Below are 23,697 nucleotides of genomic sequence, written 5' to 3' on the forward strand. Positions count from 1 at the left end.
GGGGTGCATCTCAACTAAACCTCAAGCTTAGCAAGATAGTAAGTGCTTGCATATATTTACATACTAGAAGAATAAATGTAAATAACTGTTAAATAGTTTAACCTAATTGAATAAAGCAAATATGTAATTAAATTGGTATATTAAAAACGTGTCTATAGAAAATATTTGTCAGATCAAATGAGATAAGTGGAAATCGATTCACCACCATCAGAAAATATAACTAGGTGTCGCTGACAGTAAAAGTTTATAATTCTATACAAAAGGAAATAAATGCATTTATAAATCATTTGAGATGCTAGGTGGTGCATCTCAACTAAACCTCAAGCTTAGCAAGATAGTAAGTGCTTGCATATATTTACATACTAGAAGAATAAATGTAAATAACTGTTAAATAGTTTAACCTAATTGAATAAAGCAAATATGTAATTAAATTGGTATATTAAAAACGTGTCTATAGAAAATATTTGTCATATCAAATGAGATAAGTGGAAATCGATTCACCACCATCAGAAAATATAACTAGGAGTCGCTATCAGTAAAAGTTTATAATTCTATACAAAAGGAAATAAATGTATTTATAAAACATTTGAGATGCTAGGGGATGCATCTCAACTAAACCTCAAGCTTAGCAAGATAGTAAGTGCTTGCATATATTTACATACTAGAAGAATAAATGTAAATAACTGTTAAATAGTTTAACCTAATTGAATAAAGCAAATATGTAATTAAATTGGTATATTAAAAACGTGTCTATAGAAAATATTTGTCAGATCAAATGAGATAAGTGGAAATCGATTCACCACCATCAGAAAATATAACTAGGTGTCGCTGACAGTAAAAGTTAATAATTCTATAAAAAAGGAAAGAAATGTATTTATAAAACATTTGAGATGCTAGGTGGTGCATCTCAACTAAACCTCAAGCTTAGCAAGATAGTAAGTGCTTGCATATATTTACATACTAGAAGAATTAATGTAAATAACTGTTAAATAGTTAAAGCTAATTGTTAAACATGGTTGGCAATGCCAATTTATTAGAATATATTAATTAGAATTTACAGGTTCCCCACAAAGTCCTCTCGAAATTGTATTAATAAATAATACAAGTCTCAACTGTTTAAACAATATCTACCTTTATCTTTTTTAATATAGAATAAAGCATCATGTTATGAATTATAACTTTCCATATTTTCCTTGCAAACATATTGCTTGATGGGTTAACTGGACACTGTCAGTCAATTTCTTATTCCTTTCTCTTATTGCCGTTAAAATACTATGGAATATATCTAATGGATTTTTAAGGACACTATATTTTCACTAGCCCAGTGCATTCGAAAACGACAGTATCAGCAGTAAAGACATCACAATTTCTATGTTTCGGGACAAATATTCTCCCGCAACATTTTTAATGTTTAACAATTTAGCCCAGTAGCATTCACCATCAATATTATCTTCATGAAATTCAAGCCCATGTTTTATGAATATTTATGATTTATTTTTTATAATGGTTATCTATGACCGACTGTAACATTGATTCTTGTAGGAGTTCCGGCCCGGACTATTGATATTATATTTCTGTTGAGATGTCAAAATCTCCGTATTTTCTCCGAATGACGCCAAATCTCCAATCAACATGAAATTTCCCGCAGATTAGGAAATAATCTACAAGTTGACAACGCTGCTATTAAACTAAAGTGGGTGTCGCGCAAGCTCACTTTTGACCAAAAACAACGACGAGTTGATGATTCGGAGCAGTGTTTGAAGATGATCAAGCGTAATAAACCCGAGTTTTTGCGTCGATATGTGACAATGGATGAAACATGGCTCCATCAATTCAGTCCGAATTCCAATCGACAGTCATCTGAGTGGACTGCATATGATGAACTCGATCCAAAGCGTGGGAAGCGTTTACCTTGAAAAGGAAGGACCATCAACAACGACTACTACATAGCGTTATTGGACCGTTTGAAACAAGAAATCGCCAAAAAATGACCGCATTTGAAGCAAAAGAGTGCTGCTTCACAAAGACAATACACCGTGTCACAAGCTTCGAATTGCTCCCTCATCTAGTATTCTCCAGATCTGGCACCCAGCGACTATTTTCTGTTCTCAGATCTCAAAAGAATAACAATTGACCTGTTATATAGCCATGCAAAGGAAGACATTAATACGTTCCGTTTTACTCTACAGATGTAATGTCTACTTCAAGTTTGTGACATCGAACCAGGTCGAACTGGTTTTCCAAAATAAGTTTCTCAGGAGCATTATAACTGTCCATGGTTTGTCAGAAATGATCAAATTCACAGAGAAATTGACAATCCAAAAATCGAGCAATTAATGTGTCACGTTTTTTATAAACAACTCAGCTTCAGATCTTTAGAGAATGCACTTATTCACGATATTCTGTGCATTTAGCTCTTGTCTCTGGCAAACTCTCCACCTCTCTAGGCTGCAACGATACTTCCCTCATTGCAATTCTTTCTTTTACTTCATACGACACTATCTGGTCGTGTGAAAACTAACTAAACTAACATAACAGCTGTCCGGTTGGCGGGTACATCATCACCAAAATTAAGCTGTAACAGTAGTGATCTCTAGTGATCAGCTGTGAAGAGGTTGATTTAGTGTCTTGGTAAGCCCCGAGATAGTCCCACACAACCTGGTCAAACTCGTCACTCCAGGGCGATGGGGTAAGCGTCAGACATTCCACCGTATTTAGACCAGAACGGCATCATGCTGGCCGAAAGAAAAGAAAAAGTTGTATGAAAAGTTGTGGAAAGATAGGTTTAATTAATATACATTTCACCAATTTTTCCCAAAACATGTGATTTTAAACTTTTTATTAAGGCACTGTAGTGTACACTGCAAAATGAAAACATTTATGAAGTTTTGAAAGTGCTTATTACTAAAGATGAGATTGGGAAGTTATTGGATAAAGACCAGAAAAATGTCAACAAAATTTCGGAATAACACTCATTCTTTCAACTCGAAATATATTACTTTTGCTGTTGATTCCCGATAATATACAGGCAATTCTTATAATATCTAGTAATATTGCTTAGGCATAACATAATGAAAATAATTAATAAATTAACAAAACATATAACGTAATAACAAGTTTAAATTAATAGCGCATTTAATCTTAACTAGGATCAATGTATCCCTTGTATATTACAGATTTCTATCGTTTAATACGGAAAATATCGATATTTCTGTAAATAGCATTCACTCGATTCATTGCAAAAGTATAATTCTACGTTCATGGCAATCTAGATTGCCGTTGATTATATTGCATTTGCATCCATAAATTGTAATGACTGCCGGCAGAAAATTCATTACATAACAAACAGATCTTTCATCATCGGTGTGTAAGTCGTTTAGATCGGCTCCATATGTTATACGCATTGATGTTTCTTTAAGAAGATAAAACAGGTTTTAGTTAGTTTATTTTTATAATTGAACAAAATGTTAGTAGAAATATTGGTTTGTTGTTTTTATTACGACTTTTAATTAGTTACTTATCGGTTATATAACTTATTAATGTATTAAGCTGATAATTCAGTTCTTTTAGTTTTTACTAGCATTGGGAACTATCGACTGAAAACAGTCGAAACAGTCGATAGTTAAAAAACTAGCACGGTTCGACTGTTTTTTTTTTCAATTCGTGATGACAGACGAAGATGTACGAATCCTTTCCTGTATAAATTGCGAGAAAGGAAAGGACCGAGATAATTGCTTGGAGCAGTTAAGTTTATATGTGCTTATATTTTCCAACGGTAGAATAAGCGATACGGAGATGTAGATATTCCTTCACGTACTAACTTTCAAAAAAAAAAGGAAAAAAATTATTACTGAATACTATTTACACGCAATTAATAATGCCATTTTAAGCGGAATAGTGTATTACTTTCATACTTGAGTGTTCTGTGGATCTGTAAAAAGGAACAGAATTTTTCTATGGAATGGAATAATACCACACACATGTTTAATCGTATTTTAATATGCTAATTGCTATTTTCAAATAATATACTATAATAAATATAGACAATACTTTTAGGTATTGTTCATAAATTGGGTACATTTTTGTCAAGGTCGAGGCTAGAACGACAGAGCCAGAACGTTAAAAATCAGTTGAATCAAACTAGTAGAATCAAAAACAGTAACTAAAAGTATACGACTGAAACGGTCACTGGTAAAAAGTAGTAAAATCAGTCGAACCAAGAATAGCGACAGCCAAAAGTAGTCAATTACTAAAGAGTCGATAGTTCCCAACACTAGTTTTTACAAAATGAAAAACATCAACTAATAAAAAAGAAACTTTTACTATGCTGTAAAGAATTTTTAATTTCAAATATAACTAAGACCTCTAATTGCAATGAAATATTAGTAGCATACTGCATGCATTTTGATCAGTCATTATTGGTAATGTTATGAACTATCAATGTGAACATTAATTAACTACATAACAGTTTTTCGTTTAGTTTTATTCAGTTATTAAGTGTATACAGACAAGAAATCTGCTGAAACTCATCTAACACTTTTAGAAACCTATGATGATGTTGCTTCGTTATATCCCAGTTGTCGGTATTGGTTGGCAATGACAAAACATGATGTCGAGAACTAAAGAAGTTCGAATATAATGAACTGCAGAATGTATTGGACGAAAATCCAGCCCAAATTTTAAAAGAACTTGCAGATAGTTTAACAATTGATGAGCCAAAAACCCAGACGATTTCCAGGACCAAGAGTTCGAAGACAGTAAATTACAAAACTTATTGGATAAAATTCAGACTAATACAGCCATGGTTGATTAAAATTCGAAATTGAAATTGATTTGAAGTAAAAATTTCAAACTGAAAAAACTAAACATTTTTGATTTAAACCCTATACGTTTCATAACTTCTGTAACTTCGTATTTATAAATTAAGATATTCTTTTACAAATTAATACATATTTACTATTTGTATTGTTTCCTTTTCATGAATGTACTGGGCTGGATTTAAAACAGCGATTATCGATCGCATCGGTATTAGAACCGTCCCATTGCCTTAACCACTGTGCTACCAAACCAATATAAAAACACAATTAAAAAAAACTTCCTGATAATATTTTAACAGCCGACTATTTCATTAAATCAAGGTGATCATGATATATCAAATTTCAATTGACACTTGGTTTAATTAGGTACTAAACACGAGTTAGGTTACAACACCCACCTTAAGATTAAAAGAAAAATTAACCGTTATATCAAAATAGTCATTAAAAATCAATAAAACTAACAACTATATTATTTCGATATTTCGTTTGGTGCAAGAATAACAACCTGTTTTGTTTTCGCATACTACGCTTTGAATGAAAGACGACCATCCCAACGCGATTACCTGTAGTAAAATAAAAAAGACTATCTTACAGCGTACGCTACATCTATTCGCTTTGCTGTTACGTTTTGTGGCGTTTTCGATTTTGCGAAAGTAGGTTTCAGACGTAATTGACGGTATACGGACAAGTTTTCGACGCTTAAAATAGGAGCAGCCGTTTAAAATGGTTGCAAATGAATGTGGTAAATAGTTTCGAGCATTCTTCTGTATGGCCATCGCGTAACATCTTTCTAATTATCGCTTTCAAAATACGCGGGGTATTCGCGTCTTATTGTAGATGAAGGAAATCAGGAACAGTTTCCTATGTTAGATATAGCTATGCAGTATCAGCTATGTTATGATATTTTTATTAATTACATCTTACATTAGATATGTTTAGTACAATCTTAATTTACAAATTAATTTATTACTACTGTTCTTTTGTACTTCCATTAATACACACTGGTGAACACAGTACGGATACATCAGTATGTATGTTATTTCCCAAATTATAAAACTAAGAATAACGTTCAGAATACACTAAACATGTTCGTGCGGTTTGGTTCGTTTTAATCTTCTGATTTCCTGCGTGTTATCCAGTAGCTGTATTGTTTTTTAGATTTAGCAACCTTATTTCATATTTCAAGACGAAATCTTGAATAACTTCGTATATCCATTTGATTCTGAGGTCATCGTGCAGGTCTTCGGTGGTTACGTTACTAGTTGGTTTGATGTTTCAGTGCAACCCCATATTTGCACCCCATAAATCCAATTTCGCTTTATGGTTAACTGATAAACCAACCTCTTTTATTTTAGGTCAAGTTTTTAGTCTAATATGCTCTGCTTTTTATATAACATGATGTTTCCAGTTTAACCTACTTTTAATATATATTCCGAGGTATTTAGCTAATTTAGCAGTTATAGGAGTTGTCCCAAGACACTACCCTATGGAACTCCACCCGAAATAGGTTTAAGTGTTAAGAATGTCCCTTCATACGAGATTCTAAATTTTGTTTTGAAAAGATATGATTCCAACAGCCGACAGTAATTCCGCGGTAGCAATTTGCCCATTTTGTATATTAATCCAAAATGCCATACCCGGTTAAAATCTTGTGAGACGAGATATATAAATTTAAAAAGTATATTACGTTATATTAAATATAGCATATCATATTCCGTAATTGATAATAAGAACGTTTACTTAATTAGATATAATAAAAAATAAATAACAATATACTACAAAACATATTTTAGAACGTAATAATATAATATGGTTAGAATCATATTATTGGTTATATTTAATATAAAAAAATATTTTTAACAAAAAAATTGAACCGACTTGAATCACTTTGAAGTCGGTACGAGTAACAAATTAGATTTGTTTTGTTCGTATTTTAATTTTGTGTGTATGTCACAAAATTATATTATTATTTTTGTATTGTTTAAGCTCGGCACTCACTTCAAGCTGATCAGTCGGTAGTAGTTAAAATAATATTGTAAATAGAAAAATAGAAGCTAGGTATTAAGCTAAATTGTGTGTATATAGTAGAATATAAAATACGTGTAGTAGATAGGTTAAATAAGTTTTTTGTTTATTTTTATTTAATTATTAGAACGACTATTATGTATATATTTTATTTTAAAATGTTTTTGTGTGTTAAAAATCAAAGTTTATAATCAAACTTTATTACTTTTTAGTGAGTTCCTTATTATTTGAAGTCATTTTGAAATATGTTGAGTCAGTGAAGTAAAGGTGCAGCCCATATCAGGAAAAATAGAAATAAAGAAACAATGATTGAAAATAAGGAACACTTCAGGCTCCGGGCTCCGCTACCTAGTCTAGGTGTTTTGACAAATGTTCCAACCAAACTAGAACAAAAAATGTTGTCGCCCTGTTAGTAATCTATCCGCGATCTCCTCGAATGAGTTCAACGTTCTAACCATTATACCACATAAACGGTTGCCTACAGTGTTTCTACGATGTCTCATATGATATGGTTAGTGTTTATAAAGCAAACTGAACTATTTCAGATTTTCCGCCGCATCACTTCAGCAATAACATTATACATCAATATCTGATTATGTTAGATAAAAAAAATTATGAAAACATTGTATAGGTCTTTGAAATTTGAGAAGTTTCAAAACTGTGCCAGCCAAACCATGCTGCACTATTCTAAGCACATGGTTATCAGAAGGCCGTATGTCTGGTTAGTACGGCGAATTAAGCTGAACAGCCACTTCCTTTTTTTTGTCTGCGAAGCAATTCAACCGCGATGATGAAACACTTGGAAATGGAATTTTCAGTTAATTCGTCAGGTAGGGATTTTCAATTGTTTTGAATCTTTCGTGGTAATGTTAACGTGTGGAAATAGTTGATTGATCCATTCATTAGTTGACTGAAAATCTTATTTGGTACTTCGAGCCGATCTTTGATATCAAAATTACTACTTTTAAATAGTTTAGACTATACAGAAAATTCGGATATGATGGAACACTGGATTTATTTAAACCAACAACGACAAAAGTAAACAGTGTCGAAATGCAATTTTGAGCTTTCCATGATTAGCGTCTGTATATCTGCTAGAAAAGTGTTATTTTATACAGATAAATGTAAAAACCATCGAATTTAACATTTTAACATTGCTGACCAAAACACATGCAAGCACGTAATACAAATACAAATAGTTGTTTTATATTTCCAAAGTACATGTTCCAGTTAAGAATCAACACGTTTACCATGATGATATTTTCCTGATACCGGTTATAATTAAACAACCAAGTTATCAATTTAATTATGACACACACACAAACATACACTTATCACTTGTACGTACTTGGGACGGAATCAAATACAGCGAATGAAAGTGAAGATTGCCTTTACGATGCTTTGAAAGCGAAGTCGTCTTGCTGTCGCAATCCATGTACGAACCGACTGGAATGGGCACCAGTAACAAGAGATGAATTCTTGAAATGCTATTACAGTCGTATAACATTTAAAGCTTCGGAGGTAATTGCTTTTTACGAAGCAATTAGAACGGACAGATTTATAGTTATTGAGCTCGTAGGTAACTGTATTTTAGAAATATTATGTCAGTTTACAGTAAAGGTCTAAAAAAGATGACTGATACATACAAAAACTGAGAAACATGATTATTAGGCTTTTTGGTTCATTAAAGTCTTTAGTGATATGTCAGTATGATTTTTCTATATATTTTTATATATCCCAAATGTATCATGACAGGTGGCATTTGAAGGTTAGAATTAATAACTGATGTGTTATCTGTCATAAAATTGAGTCCTTTTAGAGAGAAGTTATAAATTTTAACATATCTTATCATATATCCTGTAGAATGTTTTCTACTAATTCTTGTAGCTGCCTTCTATTTCATCAAATATCTTTCTCGCACCGGACAATCTCTAAACCTCAACAATGTCAGTAAATTGATTGACGGATGTTTTGGTATGAGAATATGTGGTTGGAAATTGTTATATTTAGATATTATATCAATCTATTCCGTGAAAAATTCCAGATATTCAGAACAAATGGCGGTCTAACTTTACTTGATAAAAACATTTATATGGACGGAGTGCAAATATTAGTTTTAATTTCTGAATGGGAATATTACGATGTCTAGGTGAATATTTTATCTAAAACAATTGCAGTGACGAATTTGGTAGGAACATTTATATACTTCAAATTCAATATGTTTTCTGTCTCATTTTCATTATATTTGCTTCTTTTTGACGTTTAAGAGAAAATTCACCAAAAAAACCGGTAAGACAGCTGAAGCATTTTAACAAAAATGACCAAAACCAAGGAGAAATACTTGGAAAATATAACGCCAACTACGGTAACAGAATACTATTATGGAAAGTAACAAGAAAACTTAAAAGAACCCAACCGTATCACCCACCCATTAAATACTTTAACAATAATCGGACTATGGGCAGTAAATATACTAATTAATTAAATTTTCTCTAATTAAATTCCCTCTCAGAGCTATCTATAGATGAGAAACTGAAACAAAACGAATTTGGTAAATAAATGTGCATATTCAATATGTTTGCTGTTTCATTTTCTATATATAAATTGTTTATTTTAAATGCACTCAATGATGGCTGTGACATGATGGTTAGAAGATGAGAGAGAGAATGACGAACAAGAGGGAAAAATAAAGAGGACTGAATATATTAATCAACTAGAACATCGTCAAAACAATTGTTAGGTGAAAAAAATAAGATCAAGATAATAAAAATAAGATCAAAAGGAAAATGTTGATTTTTCAACATGAGTATAAGATGAGGAAACTGATGTATGCTGTTTGTATTATCTTGTCTTCTTGAAAGTACTACGCGGGAAACAGATCCCAGACAATATAGAAGAGTTGATTTAGCCTCTGCTCATTGGTTATTTATACTTTTTATATCAACAAATTACTCTTAACGATTAAATGTAGGGAAATAATGAATTTATCGAATTCTCTCAGTAGAGATTATCTAGAATAAGTTAGAGTAGTCTCTAGAATAAGATTTAGATTATAAGTTGTACAGCAAATCACTTACTGAAGTGATCTTCTACATGTTACGATGGGTATATTATATAACGGAAATCATACAATAACACTTATTGCCCACGGCAGATTGTTGACGTTCTAACAGATTAATAAAAAAAATTAAAATAAAAAAGCTGCTGAAAGTCGTGAGGCGTGGTTTGAAAATTGTGAGTTATTGGATAAAGACGCAATCCAAACTCAAAAACAATTGGCAGAAGCGTTAAATGTAACCCAATAAACAATTAGCAACCGATTAGGAGAAATGGGGAAAGCCCTAAGCACTAAAAATCCGGGCGATCGATTCCAAGGTCAAATTGTTTTGATCGCAAGAAAATGTTCCGTGTTTGGTGGAGCTCGAGTGGCGTGGTGTACTACAAATTGTTGAAACAGTCAATAATGATCGCTATCGGCAATTAAGCTCAATTTGAACCATGGAATGATCGAAAAATGTCCAGAATGGACCCGAAGACACTATAAAGTCATTTTACAGCAAGATAACGCGTCTTATAACGAAAAACTGTTCAAGGAAGCGTTCGAAGTACTTGGATGGGACATATTATCGCATACCCCCCCCCCTACTTTCCAAACTTTGCCCCTTCCGACTATCAACTTTTCGCATCAATACACGCGCTTGCAGAGCAGCAGTTTCCAAGAATGGCTGGAAGAATGGTTTTGCTCAAAAGATAAACGGTTTTTTTGGATGTCATCTTGAATAAATAAAAATGAATAAATAAATTTGTCAATTTTCTTGAAAATTATGTAGTTTTGCCGAAAAAAAACCGCATATTAGCCTACCTATTTACGCCATAAACTGCTTTTGTTTGACTGCTGAATGCTAGAAGAATACAAATATGTTGGAAACTTAGTTATTAATGCTCCTCATATAAACAATAAATTCTTTGTCTATTTCTTCAGCGATGCTTACGCATTTAAAGGCTTTTTGGATGAATCCTCATAACCTGTTACTTTTTTTAATGCGTTTGACCTCAAATCAACCTCGTACCACTCGAAGCCAATAAATGCGATACCCAAGCGAGCGGTTACCGTTCTTTAAGTACGTATTATATACGTTTTAGTCGAAATCACGTTACAGATAATTTCCAGCGACTTCGAAAGGCGATTATTAGCATTCCTTCGGATAGTGCTCTCGCCGTAGCCGGTGAAAAATATTAATATAATAGCGCCCATTAAAAACGGTAACCGTTACTGAACTGTTTTTCTGATTTTGTAAATAAGAGACGTAAGAATGTCACGTTCTCGTCTCGCGTCAACATCGCGCACGATAAAAAGTGTGTAAATATTTTGACGGATCGCTATCACGCGACTTTTAAAGGAATTTAAACTATCGATATCACATAACGTAGAAATATAGAATGGGAACTGAAATGGGCACGCCCGTAACAATATTCTCACTGTGCGTCTACGTCACTAGAGGGCCGGAGATTAAAAGATTACAGATTTCTTTTCTTTCTTTCGAATTTAAATTTTGCATCTTAGGTTATATTTTTGTATATATTTTACTCTTCTTTTTATCAATGAGGTTTATTTTATATGTAGACCTACTGTTTAACGTGGGCTCCGAACCACGGTCCTCTGCATTAAGCCTATCGACTGGCCAATGACCAATCTAGAGGCCGTCCCAGAAAACATCCGGAGTTACCCAGACTGGTTACTGGCGTGACTAGGATGGTTATTCCTTGTCAAATTTTCCACTGTTGCCTTTAAAGACATTTACAATTATCATCATAAACATAAAGCTATGCATGTATATGCACCAGCAGGATTCGAACCCGCGTCTATCGCAACAGTAGCGACCGTCTTATATTTGTGTGTTTGTATTTTTTGTATAATTTTAAAGAAATTTGTTGTAATGATGTTATTTTTGTAATATTTAAGGTAAATAGCATTTGTTTAAATGTAGAAATATAATGAGAGTGTTGTTTTTCATGACATAAAGGTTTAAATAAAATTATTTATTTATAAGAATACTGCTCTAGCGAAGAAATAATTTTTAAAAGGACACAGTGAAACATTTTAGGAAATTTCTTATGATCTTTTACGTTGACGTTTCTCTTATTGGAGGTATATTATTTGCATTTCAGGCCGACCAGATGATTATGGACCCAAATGTGGAAGATGGCTGCTTAACCAAGATGCAGTTTCTAACTGTAATTTTAATGTCTTCTGTAGCGACCTTGAATTTTACATCGTCAATAAATAACGGTCACATAATGTAAACACCACCGTTTCATTTCGTTTTACCTCCATTCACCGAGCCATCTAAGAAATACTACACTTTTATTACCATCTGCATATTCACAGATCATTTCCCTTAACCCATCGAAAAGAAAATTATGGGTACCAGTTAAACATTGAATCTGTAATTGCTCAGTTCACATTACAATATTTAAAAACACTTAAGTAAGTATAAATATAATATTTTTCAAACATATTTCTCCGCAGATGCTTTTGAGGTAGAGAAATATATGCCTTCAATTTCATGCTAATAAGAAGCAGACAGTATAACTCTAAAAAGCCTAAGAACTAAGTTTATATTTAGTAATATTGCAAGCAAGAATGGTTATATATATTTGTATGATTCTGCCATTATGTTATATAATATAAATTGTATTTAACGGTATCAGTAGCAGATATAATTCGATATAACTCTAGACTTTTAAATTTATTGGCAAAATAATGTATAAAACCAAATTTAACGAAAATTCTCATTCAGATTAATATCTGAATGAGAATTTTCATACATAATTGTCAGCAAATGGTGATCCCTTTTAAAACGATTATTTATGTAAAACATCTCGAGGAAAGGCAATATAATAAAAAATAATAATAATTAGGTGCTGCTTGATTTGGTGTATAAGAAAATAAAATTGTAAGGGACAAAAATGAAACAGGGTAGGGTACAATTAGGTACCTATAAAAAATATACTAAAAAGAAAAAGAGAGTTCATAATAAAAATTCTAACGTATAATTGCTACATTCAGTAAATTCAAATATTGTGTTGCGACGTAATTAAATTTATCTAATTTTAAATTTAGGAAAATTATAATGTTTCTTGACTTTATAAAGTTTAGGAGTCTGATTTATTAGGTTATTTAACTGTTTTTTGTAACATCTGTGATATGGGAAAAAAATTATGATTTGAGATAATATACAATATCGTTTTGTATCGAATATTTGATGAGGACAGGCCATTGTACCAAAAGTACCGCATGTCACATCGGCTCGCTGTCGAGGGTTTCGGATAATCTCCATTGTCCAGATATAAGGCTAAACGACAGATGTAAAAAGTTAGACCTGGTGGAAAAGCACCTATTATGGCACTTAAACCATCAAACTCCAAAAGGCTCGACATTGTGCAATAACGTGATTCATTCGCGTGTGAAGGTCTAGTTGGAAGAGTCTTTCCCGCTCCGATAATTCGAACAAATCAGTATACAGAAGGGATTTCTGAACCAACCGTTTCAGCTACCACCAAGGACCCGACGGAGGAGCTTCAGCTATACAACATGATGTATTTACGGTGAACAGCAAGATTTATCCAGTAGAGATATTGAAAAGATTTAGCCAGAGCAGAGAGTAGAAGAAAATTATCAAGAAGAGAGTCATGGTTTGCCTAGAACGGAGAGTGAGAAGAAGATTTAGTCAGTAAAAAGAAAGGAAAATTTTCATACATAATTGTCAGCAAATGGTGATCCCTTTTAAAACGATTATTTATGTAAAACATCCCGAGCAAAGGCAATATAATTAAAAAAAATTAAGTGTTGCTTGATTTGGTGTATAAGAAAATAGAATTGTAAGGGACAAAAATGAAACATGGGTAGGGTACAATTAAGTATCTATAAAAAATATACTAAAAAGAAAAAGAGAGTTCATAATAAAAATTCTAACGTGTAATTGCTACATTCAGTAAATTCTTATATTTAAGAAAATTCTGTAATTTTAAATTTAGGAAAATTATAATGTTTCTTGACTTTGTAATGTTGAGGAGTTAAATTTATTAGGTTATTTAACTGTTTTTTTGTAACATTTGTGACATGGGAAAAGAATTATGATTTGAGATAATATACAATATCGTTTTGTATCGAATATTTGGTGAAGACAGGCCATTGTACCAAAAGTACCGCATGTCACATCGGCTCGCTGTCGAGTGTTTCGGATAATCCCCATTGTCCAGGTATAAGGGTAAACGAAAGATGTAAAAAGTTAGACCTGGTGGAAAAGCACCTATTATGGCACTTAAACCATCAAACTCCAAAAGGCTCGACATTGTGCAATAACGTGATTCATTCGCGTGTGAAGGTCTAGTTGGAAGAGTCTTCCCCGCTCCGATAATTCGAACAAATCAGTATACAGAAGGGATTTCTGAACCAACCGTTTCAGCTACCACCAAGGACCCGACGGAGGAGCTTCAGCTATACAACATGATGTATTTACGGTGAACAGCAAGATTTATCCAGTAGAGATATTGAGAAGATTTAGCCAGAGCAGAGAGTAGAAGAAAATTATCAAGAAGAGAGTCATGGTTTGCCTAGAACGGAGAGTGAGAAGAAGATTTAGCCAGTAAAAAGAAAGGAAAATCAGAATTAGCAAAGTAACTAAGAATCAAGCAGAAATAAAGAGACAACAATAATCAAAGAACAAAAACAGAATAGTTAATTATAAAGAACAGCAGAATTCTTATATGTCCTGTGTATAATCATCAGTTGGCTCTGATGTTATGAGGTTAATTCAAATCAATTCATAATTCTTTTCACCACTACGTAGCGATTTTGTATTCTTTCATTTTATATTTTTTATATTATTATAAACTCATCTTTATGAATTAATTTGCACAAAGAGAGAAAATAAATTGTATTGTATTGTCGAGAAAAACATAATTATATCACTTGACGGATGCCCGATTGCTCAAGCAGAATCAGGTAAATACCTCGGAATATATATCGATGGTAGGTTAAACTAGAAACATCATGTTAGCAAGCAACTGTACTGGTTAGTCGGATGATACTCTTCACTTCACCTAAGATCAAAAAGATTTATCAGTTTATCATAACGCCAATTTTCAATGGACTTATGGGGAGCAAATATGTGGTTGCACTGAGACATCTAACCAACTAGTAATCCAACGCACCCAAAATAAAATTCTACGACTAATTGCCAATACTTATCGCAGCGTAGCCAACGAAGAGCTGCACTATGGCCTGGGAATCAAATGGATACACGGAGTGATCCAAGATTTCGGTGTAAAATATGAAATAAAATTGCTAAATCACAGCAACGTGGAAGCAGTACGAACTTTAACTTAAGTAAATTAGTTTTATTTTAATTTGGACAACACGCAAGAAATCAGAATATTAGTAATTAATTAATTTTTGCCGGCTTGATTGGCGCAGTGGTAAAGGCGACGGGACGGTCCTCTTACTGTTGCGATAGTCGCGGGTTCGAATCCTGCTGGGGCATGGTCGTAAATTTATGTTTGTGATTGTTTAATATCTGTGATTGTTTAATATGTGTGATTGTCCTAGACAAGAATGCAAAATCTGACAAGGAAAATGATCCCAGTTATGCCAGTAACCCGGCTGGGTAAGACCGGATATTTTCGGGATGATTTCAAAGTTGGTCATTCGCCAGTCGGTAGGCTTAATGCCGAGTATCGTGATTCGGAGCCAACGTTAAACTGTAGGTCCAGTCCAGATAAACCCTCGTTGGTAAAAAGAAGACTTAAAAAGGAAACATATTTTTAAAAATGTTTGATACAAATTTTTAGTAGTATGTGAATAAAATCCTTTGTTCTATTTCTTTCGAAAAAACTTGGCAATAAATGTATACATGGAAGATCGCATTCTATGTCTATGTATTCTATGATCGATATTAATTTCCTGTTAGCGAGCTGATATGACGGGGTGGAGAAAAGTAGTTTCAATTTCGCTGGTTTCTCTTTTTGCTGTGCGAGGTTTTTTGCAGTTTTGACCTTCCTCGGTTTCAGCACGATCTGGCCGGCACCTTTTCCTTTCGTGCTATAAGCTGCAAACTATAAGTTGATAATTATATGAATAGTGTGCGTTTTTATACGTGCCTAACCGAATGGGTATTGGTAAAATCATCTTTTTGGAAGAAACTTCATCTTGAAAGACTGCAAAGTGCAAGACAATATTATACTTTTACTCGGTATAAGTTGTAGGTTTATTATAAGGTTGAAGTCTCAATATAAAACATACATTGTAGCATTTAATATAATATGCGAGGACAGCTGTAGAGAAAAGTGTGTAAATAATAAAATGAGAAGGAAAACTATTTCTCTATCTGATTTTCAAACGAATTTACAACCTGGGTTAAGAATTGGAGATGGTGATGACGTGAGTTCACTGTTATTTTGAATAGACTATGTTTTGTACTGTTAAAGTTTATGAATATTATGCATGAATTTAAATTAAATACAAAACAACAGAAGAAGAAGAAGATCAAAATATATAAGCAAAACAACCTAACGAAAGGGGCCATTTAAACGCAACTCAAAAATGCGCGTATACTATAGGAATCGACGTCAAAGATAGCGAACGAAAGTGAAGATAGTTGCTGATATGTTGAAAGTGAATCTAGCCGGTTCCGTCCCGTATCAAACAGGATGCAACGAATACCAATAGCGCAGATATGTTTTGAAATTTTGTATTTAATATTCAAAGATAATTTTTACTGCGCAATTACAGCCGATAAATGTACGTATTGAATATGTTCATTGTTTGAAGAATTATAGTGAAATTGTATAACTTTTACATTTATACCGTGGATTGCGAATTAATGTTGACGGATTAACAGTTGATGGTTCACCAACTGTGTCGGCAATTCCAATCCGATCTTTTCGCACGTTACACGTTACTTACAATAGATATTGAAATAAACTTATTTGTATACTTAATAAGTTATAATTTATTTATTAAATAACTAATTTTCAACAAAATAGAAACATTAATTTATTCAAAGTATTGGCCATTTGATTCTATACATTTTACCATTTCGCAAGCAAATTTTCGGATACCAGTTCAAACGAACAGTTTCGCTTTTGAGCTAAACCATTTATCGAGCCATATTCTAACTTTGAAATCGGTGGAGTGCTACTCTACCAGCCCCTTCGATCCGAAAAGGTGAGATGGAACCAGGTCAGGGGAGTACGGCAGGTGCGATAAAACTTCCCATCTAAATAGTTGCAACACTTTTTTTTATTGATTTAACTGTAGAAGACAACACGTTGTCATGATGAAAAATCACCTTATCATGTCATTGACTTTATTGTGGACGCCTGTCAAACAATTCATGTGGTTCACATCTTCCCATAGTTTGTGTCCTTCACAAATTGCTACTCCGCTCACATTCAACTTTTCTGGCAATTTTTCTTAGAATTTGTGTTGGTTCTTCATCTAATAACTCCTGCGGTTTTGCATTTCCAAAAGTTTAGGTCTAGAGCGTTGAAATCACCACATTTGAATTGTCGAAATGACGTTTCATATGTGGTGTTCACATCTTTTCACATCTTTTCACATTATTTGTTTACAGCGGCTTTTTTTCTTCTGATTGAATAAGAAAAGTAATGTAATCCACAAATGCACATTTTGAGGCACAAAACTTATTGTTTGCGTAGATTGTAGGCACACTTCATTTATCCTCATACGGTCACAATGTAATTCAGTAAATATCATAAGCGCGAAAAGTACGTAATGAACATCAATGTATATAATGATCAAAGAAATGAACAAGTAAAAGGAATAAAATCAGAGTTTGAATAAATACTATAGAACTTGTTTATAATTCGACAAAAACCAAGCAATTGTAATTGGTATTAACATCTCAACAATACGAATGCAATGCAAATAGAAAGCCACAGAAATTTACGTGAAAAAAATTTAAAAATCCATGGCTAGCTAGAAATCGTTTAGCACGTACATGCCTTTAAACGTATTTTTTGCAAAACAAAAACGTATTCTTAGCCAGAACAACGATGAGAAACATCAACAATAAGAACGGATGGATAATGGGCATTGTTCTGTTTATAACGCTGGTAATTATTTTCGATTATAACTCTAATGTTTCTCTTCTCTGCTAATGACACATTCGTCTGACCCGAGTATAGGGGACTCAATTGTTTCTGACTGTTTCGAGGATATTTTAACATCTTTATCAATTATAATAAGGATCAATACATGTTAGTAATTAAACATTAATTTCTTTATAATATTTTTATTTATTACTTATTTATATTTTAGTAACAATATAAACATAAATTACAAAAATCCATCATCCAATCATCAACAACAAATAAAATAAAAGTCAGAACCACATGTTATCCAATGCATTTGATTTATATGATTAGATGGAGAAGTGTTTCCACTTTAATTGCTTTTAAGGGAAGACGTTGAAGACAAACATTGCCATAAGTCTTGGTAAAATCTATAATTATAACTATAATACTATAATTATAGTAAGTAATAAGTAAGTTTAATTTATAATAGAAATTTTGGTAAGGAGCCAAATAAAGAATATTTTATTTATTGAATAGTAGATAACGACGAAGGCTTTTGTTTGAATGGACTGGATGTAAATGGCCTGGATGCCATTATTACGAAGTTATGTGAGAAATAACTTAAAGTAACAGCAGTTGTTTAGGTTAAAACATATTAAGCACAATATTGATGATTCTAAATTATGTTGTTCACTCATTCCAATTATGAAAACCAACTAAAACATGTCTACATTTCAATTAATTGTTTACTTAATACACCAATTAGGACATAAACGACACAAAATATCAGTCGTACCCACAAATATATTAATAGAATTGTTGGCGCATAAATACAACTTTTTGTCAAATAACTAAGTTTTATTGGCACTTACACTAGTAGTAATTAATAAATACATTAAATTAACAATTAATGATTATTCAATTAAGAATTCAGTAAAAACAGTGGCTGATTTGGTTTGATTTATTATATTTGTCTTATATAGTTTACCGTGGGTTCCATACCATCAACCTTGACGAATGTTTATTATCTTTAAATTCGATAAACTTAGTCCAACATTTTTCTAATTCTTGTATTTCTAGATAAAACCGCTTCAATCATCAATAATAAATTGTCATTATAATACTTTTATGTTTATAATATTTATGTTCACTTGTACTATTACTGTATCTAATTTTGCAGTAAGATATAATCACTGGTTGACAAATCTGTAGAATGCAGTGGATGTGAAAACATGAAAACATGCGTACAAAGTATAGTCAATTCAAAGTTTTTTCAGTAATGCGTAAATGATATTTGTGACGTCCAAACATTACAATGTTGCCGCATCAATTCTGAGTTTTAATTCAGTTGGCTTTGAAATACAAAAAAATTCTAATCTAAATGAAATAATTGAACAAAAATGTAAATATAAAAAAAAATCAAATATAATTTATTTTAACATTATAGCATATCTAAAAACTACAGCTACAATAATTTATGGGAAGAGTTAAAATCTCTTATGACTATTGCTTTTAAGAATTTTTGATACATCTGACAGCCGTCTGGTTGTCAGATGTACGTTAAATTATTCCAAATATTAGTTATTTTTACAGGTTATAAACCGGCAAACATTATTTTAGCCCTTTATTTTGATAAATTTTAAGTCTTTTCTTAATATATCATATTATTTTGTTTGAAAATGCCGAAAACAATAGATATTCATGGTCACAAATTGATTGCGGCTTTAATAGGTTATTTCGAAAAGGAACGAGATAATGAAGGCCCTCTTTTTCTAGTAAATTCCGTTACAGATGTAATTATTGATGATATTAAATAATAAAAATCCCTACAATTTTATTGTAAATGTTTTTGGCGGGTTGCTGCCGGGCTAAATATTACTGTGAGTACTGTGAATAACATCGCTTACAAAATAAAGAATAACACGTTAGATCCACCCAAAAACAAAGCCCTTCTACATACAGAGTAGGTGACGAATCTTGACCAACTTGATATCGACTCTATTCGAGACCAAATATACGAAATGTATAAGAACAGTAAGTACACAAACTATTTCAGTATTTTAGAGAAAATTGTCTGTCTGAAAAGTATACATAAAAGAACTAGGAACATGCATCTTTTTGAGCGATGTAAGACATCCTTTTATACACACTTACAGGGCATAGGGTTTAAATGGTGTAAAGATAACCCTCGGAGAGGTTTAATAGAACTTCCAGACATTACCTTAAAAATAATTAAATTTTTAAAGGCATAAAATAAGACCAAGGAAGATAAACTATTTGAATTTGTGTATCTTGCTGAAACTTGGATATTTCAAAATGGTTCATTGGGGCACTCTTGGCAAGACGGCAACAAAAAAAAGTATGAAGACAACAAACATTGATGGAAAAAGGTAAAAGTTACAATAGCATTCGATTAGGTTTTGTTGATCATTATATTTATTAATAATTAATTGCAAATATATTGCTGGTCGAGAAGGATATTCCATCAAAAACTGTTTGGATATCTGGAAGGAATTGTTAACCATAACACCTTAGCTTTGGATGGACTCGATTAGACATATAGAGGAAGTAATTGATAAATGGTGGAATCGTGAACATGTTTTAGACAAATCAGAAATTAACAGTTTAGTGATTGAATTGGATAATGAGTGGAAAAGTGAAAGTGACTGAAGGAAACTGTCAGGATCTGTGATAATGCTGTGCAATGCTAGAAATTCCTGAGACAGAGTGATGAGAGTGGAAACAACTAAAGGTATGCACATAATTAATTGAATATAACTGTAGAAAATGGTATTGTAGGGCGTGAAAGATTTGGGTGCACAGATATGATTGTAATTGTTCAAAATTAAACATGAGCATTAGGTTACAACGTATGAGGAGAGAATGAATACTAACTGTTTTGTAGATATGGTAAATGCATTAGACAGAATTCAATGATTATTGTTATGAAAAATGGTGTACACAGATAGCAGCAGAAGAAATAAAATATACAGTAATACCAAGATGACTTGACAAGTACACACCATTGAAGGAAACAAGAACTATACGAAAAATGTAAATATGCTCTTGAATGATAGTAAAATACGTTTCTCAGATATACAATTATTAATTAGGTGGATTGAGCCTCCAGGGGGATACCAAAAAGCGTCTAAAAACTCTACCTCATGAATAGTACGGAAAAGAGTCTAATGTAAACAAAACAAATCTAACCTACAAATTGTTATAGCTGTGTTTTAAATATAGTTTTAAGTCCTCCGATAACATATGTATTAGATTTACTATAATGTTAAAACAAATTATATTTCATAATATTTTTGTTCAAGTATTTTATTTATATTAGATTTTTTTGTATGTCAGAAGTCAAACTGAACTAAAACTCACGAGTTAATTCGGCAACATTGCAATATTTCGACGTCACAAATATCCATGATGCATTACTAAAAAAACATTGAATAGGCTATAATTAGGCAAATAGACAACTTAACTTTGATGGACACAGGGGTGTGCAACTCCAGTGGTAAGTAGTGGGGCAAAGTTTTGCTTAGTTCAATCATTGGCGGCGCTGACAACGTGAATTTGATTAGTTAGTTTAAAATAGTTAGTAGAAACCTGCAAGGAAAATACTTTGATTTGATTGATTTGCCATTTCGCCTGATTACTTTGTGACGTCGCATTTATTGGCCAATAGAATTTAAATGAAAATCAAATTTAATTTTTAAAATTAATTTATTAAAATAAAATCCTATACAAATATACATGAGTGTCAATAATATAAATATATATAAACAAAAAGCAAAAAAAAACAATTATGAACTCTATTCTAGGAAAAATTAAAATATCTATAATTTTTCTATAACGCCTTCCCATATTTATTTAGTGCCATCAATTTTATGGGATCTATAAGAGTTCTAACTTATCTTGATATATTGAAGGTAAACTTTAAATCCTTCCCTGTTGATATTGCATTAACCTCATTAAACCAAAAATACAATCACAACTCATAATAACTTTTAAAATTTGGTCTTGAAAATCATTATGGATTGGACAGTACTTAATATGTGGAACTACTTAATATAGAATGTAGACAAATATTGCATGTTGTCTCTTTTTCAGAAGTTTTGTTAAATAGATTGAAATAAGACTAAAATACAATATTAGATTCTTGTTTTTCTCAGAGCAAAGTTCTCTGGAACTGAAAATATAGACTCAACAATCTCCCGTTAAAAAAGAATATAAGTTATCTAACATGTTCATCTTCTTCACAATTTTCTCCGGGAGAATGATGTGAAAAAATTGAAGTGATGAAGTGCCCTTTTAAACATTTCTCGAACATACTAGGTGAAGGATGCTGTTCCCACCTCTCTGACCTCTAGATCCAACAAAATTCTTTAAGCAATCTTGGTTAAGATTTGTTAAACAAATGTAGTTATATGTAAATTTAGACAAAATAGATTTCTTTAAGGTAATAAATCCCCTAAAAGTAACAAATATTTGTTTAACAAGGCAATCAAATTTAAATATACAACATGATAATATAACAACTTTATTATAAAATTATTGAACACCGATTGTTCTAAAAAGTTAAAGTATTACAAATATTTTTTGGGGATATTTTACAATTAAAAGTAGTATTTATTACTACTAATTATCCAGTTATCTTAATTATTACCTTCTTGTAAGACTTCTTTATGTAGAGACATCACTCAGCATATGAACAACTTGGTATATTAATTGAATTTTATTACTACTAACATCTTCATAAGTAGGTTTGATTTTCTGTAAACAAACAATATATAAACTGACATGTAGTAGAGAGATAAATTTATATGTACCTGATAAAAACAATGTTGGATATGCATTTACCCTAATACCTGTTCGTGAAGGAAGGGTAATTCTAAATTTTTCACTAAAATGTCTGTGACAGACACCATGACATTGATATATTTGCATTGTGGTTTATCCAGGTAACTTACTAGTATTTACTTGATCAACCCGTTTTTGGAAAGGAGCGAGATCATTCTTTGGGAAACGATGTCTAATTTCCATAGTAGATACCCCGGTGCACTACATCTTTTACTACACTGACGCATTGTCATCAATTTTTATATTATTACTCCATAATAATTAATGTAAAACAGAAAATATGCACAACGTAAAACGAAGATTTCTTGATCTAAACAAAAACCAAAACTTTAAAACAACATGTTCCATGTTAGTGGCGGCACCAGGAATTTAAACTAGCCAATCACAATTTGCGATCGCAGCGCTACCATTGATTGAACTAAACAAAACATTCCCATTTTTCGATGGATGGACATAATGAAACTTGGAGGATAAACAGCCACATATCATTGTTGCGGTTTTCATCATTATGATTAGACTTATGAGTATCACATTATTTGTATACCAATTTGATAATAATTAAATTTTATTTTCAAACAAAACCAATATTTGTTCATGTTTTCAACTTGTTGATATAATTATTAATACTAATATGTTTTCAAATGAATCAGTTAAACTATTAGCCATAACACTGATACGATTAAAAAAATAATTATCATATTCGATTGCTGTATAAAAATAATGTAGAAATGAAAGCAAATTGAGGATGTAATTGTAGTGTAAAATATATAGTTACGTTAACAACGATGTCTTACGTAAAAATACTAGCACTTTATTTCTAATATTAGTTTATTATTAAAGAAATAATTAATGATAATAACACAAACAATATTAAGAAGATAATAATACTTTT

The 23,697-nt window shown here is 31.9% G+C and overlaps 1 protein-coding gene across 4 annotated transcripts in view; it reads right to left on the reverse strand.

Annotated features, from left to right (window-relative positions):
• Exn (Ephexin) overlaps positions 1 to 23,697 on the reverse strand; it is a 115,896-nt gene that overhangs the window by 80,059 nt on the left and 12,140 nt on the right. The gene's annotated exons all lie outside the window — the stretch shown is intronic.

Source organism: Rhynchophorus ferrugineus, unplaced genomic scaffold (assembly GCF_030347505.1).
Source record: "Rhynchophorus ferrugineus isolate W39M unplaced genomic scaffold, kcgeb_rfMv2 rfM2, whole genome shotgun sequence".
Classification (NCBI taxonomy): Eukaryota; Metazoa; Arthropoda; class Insecta; order Coleoptera; family Curculionidae; genus Rhynchophorus; species Rhynchophorus ferrugineus.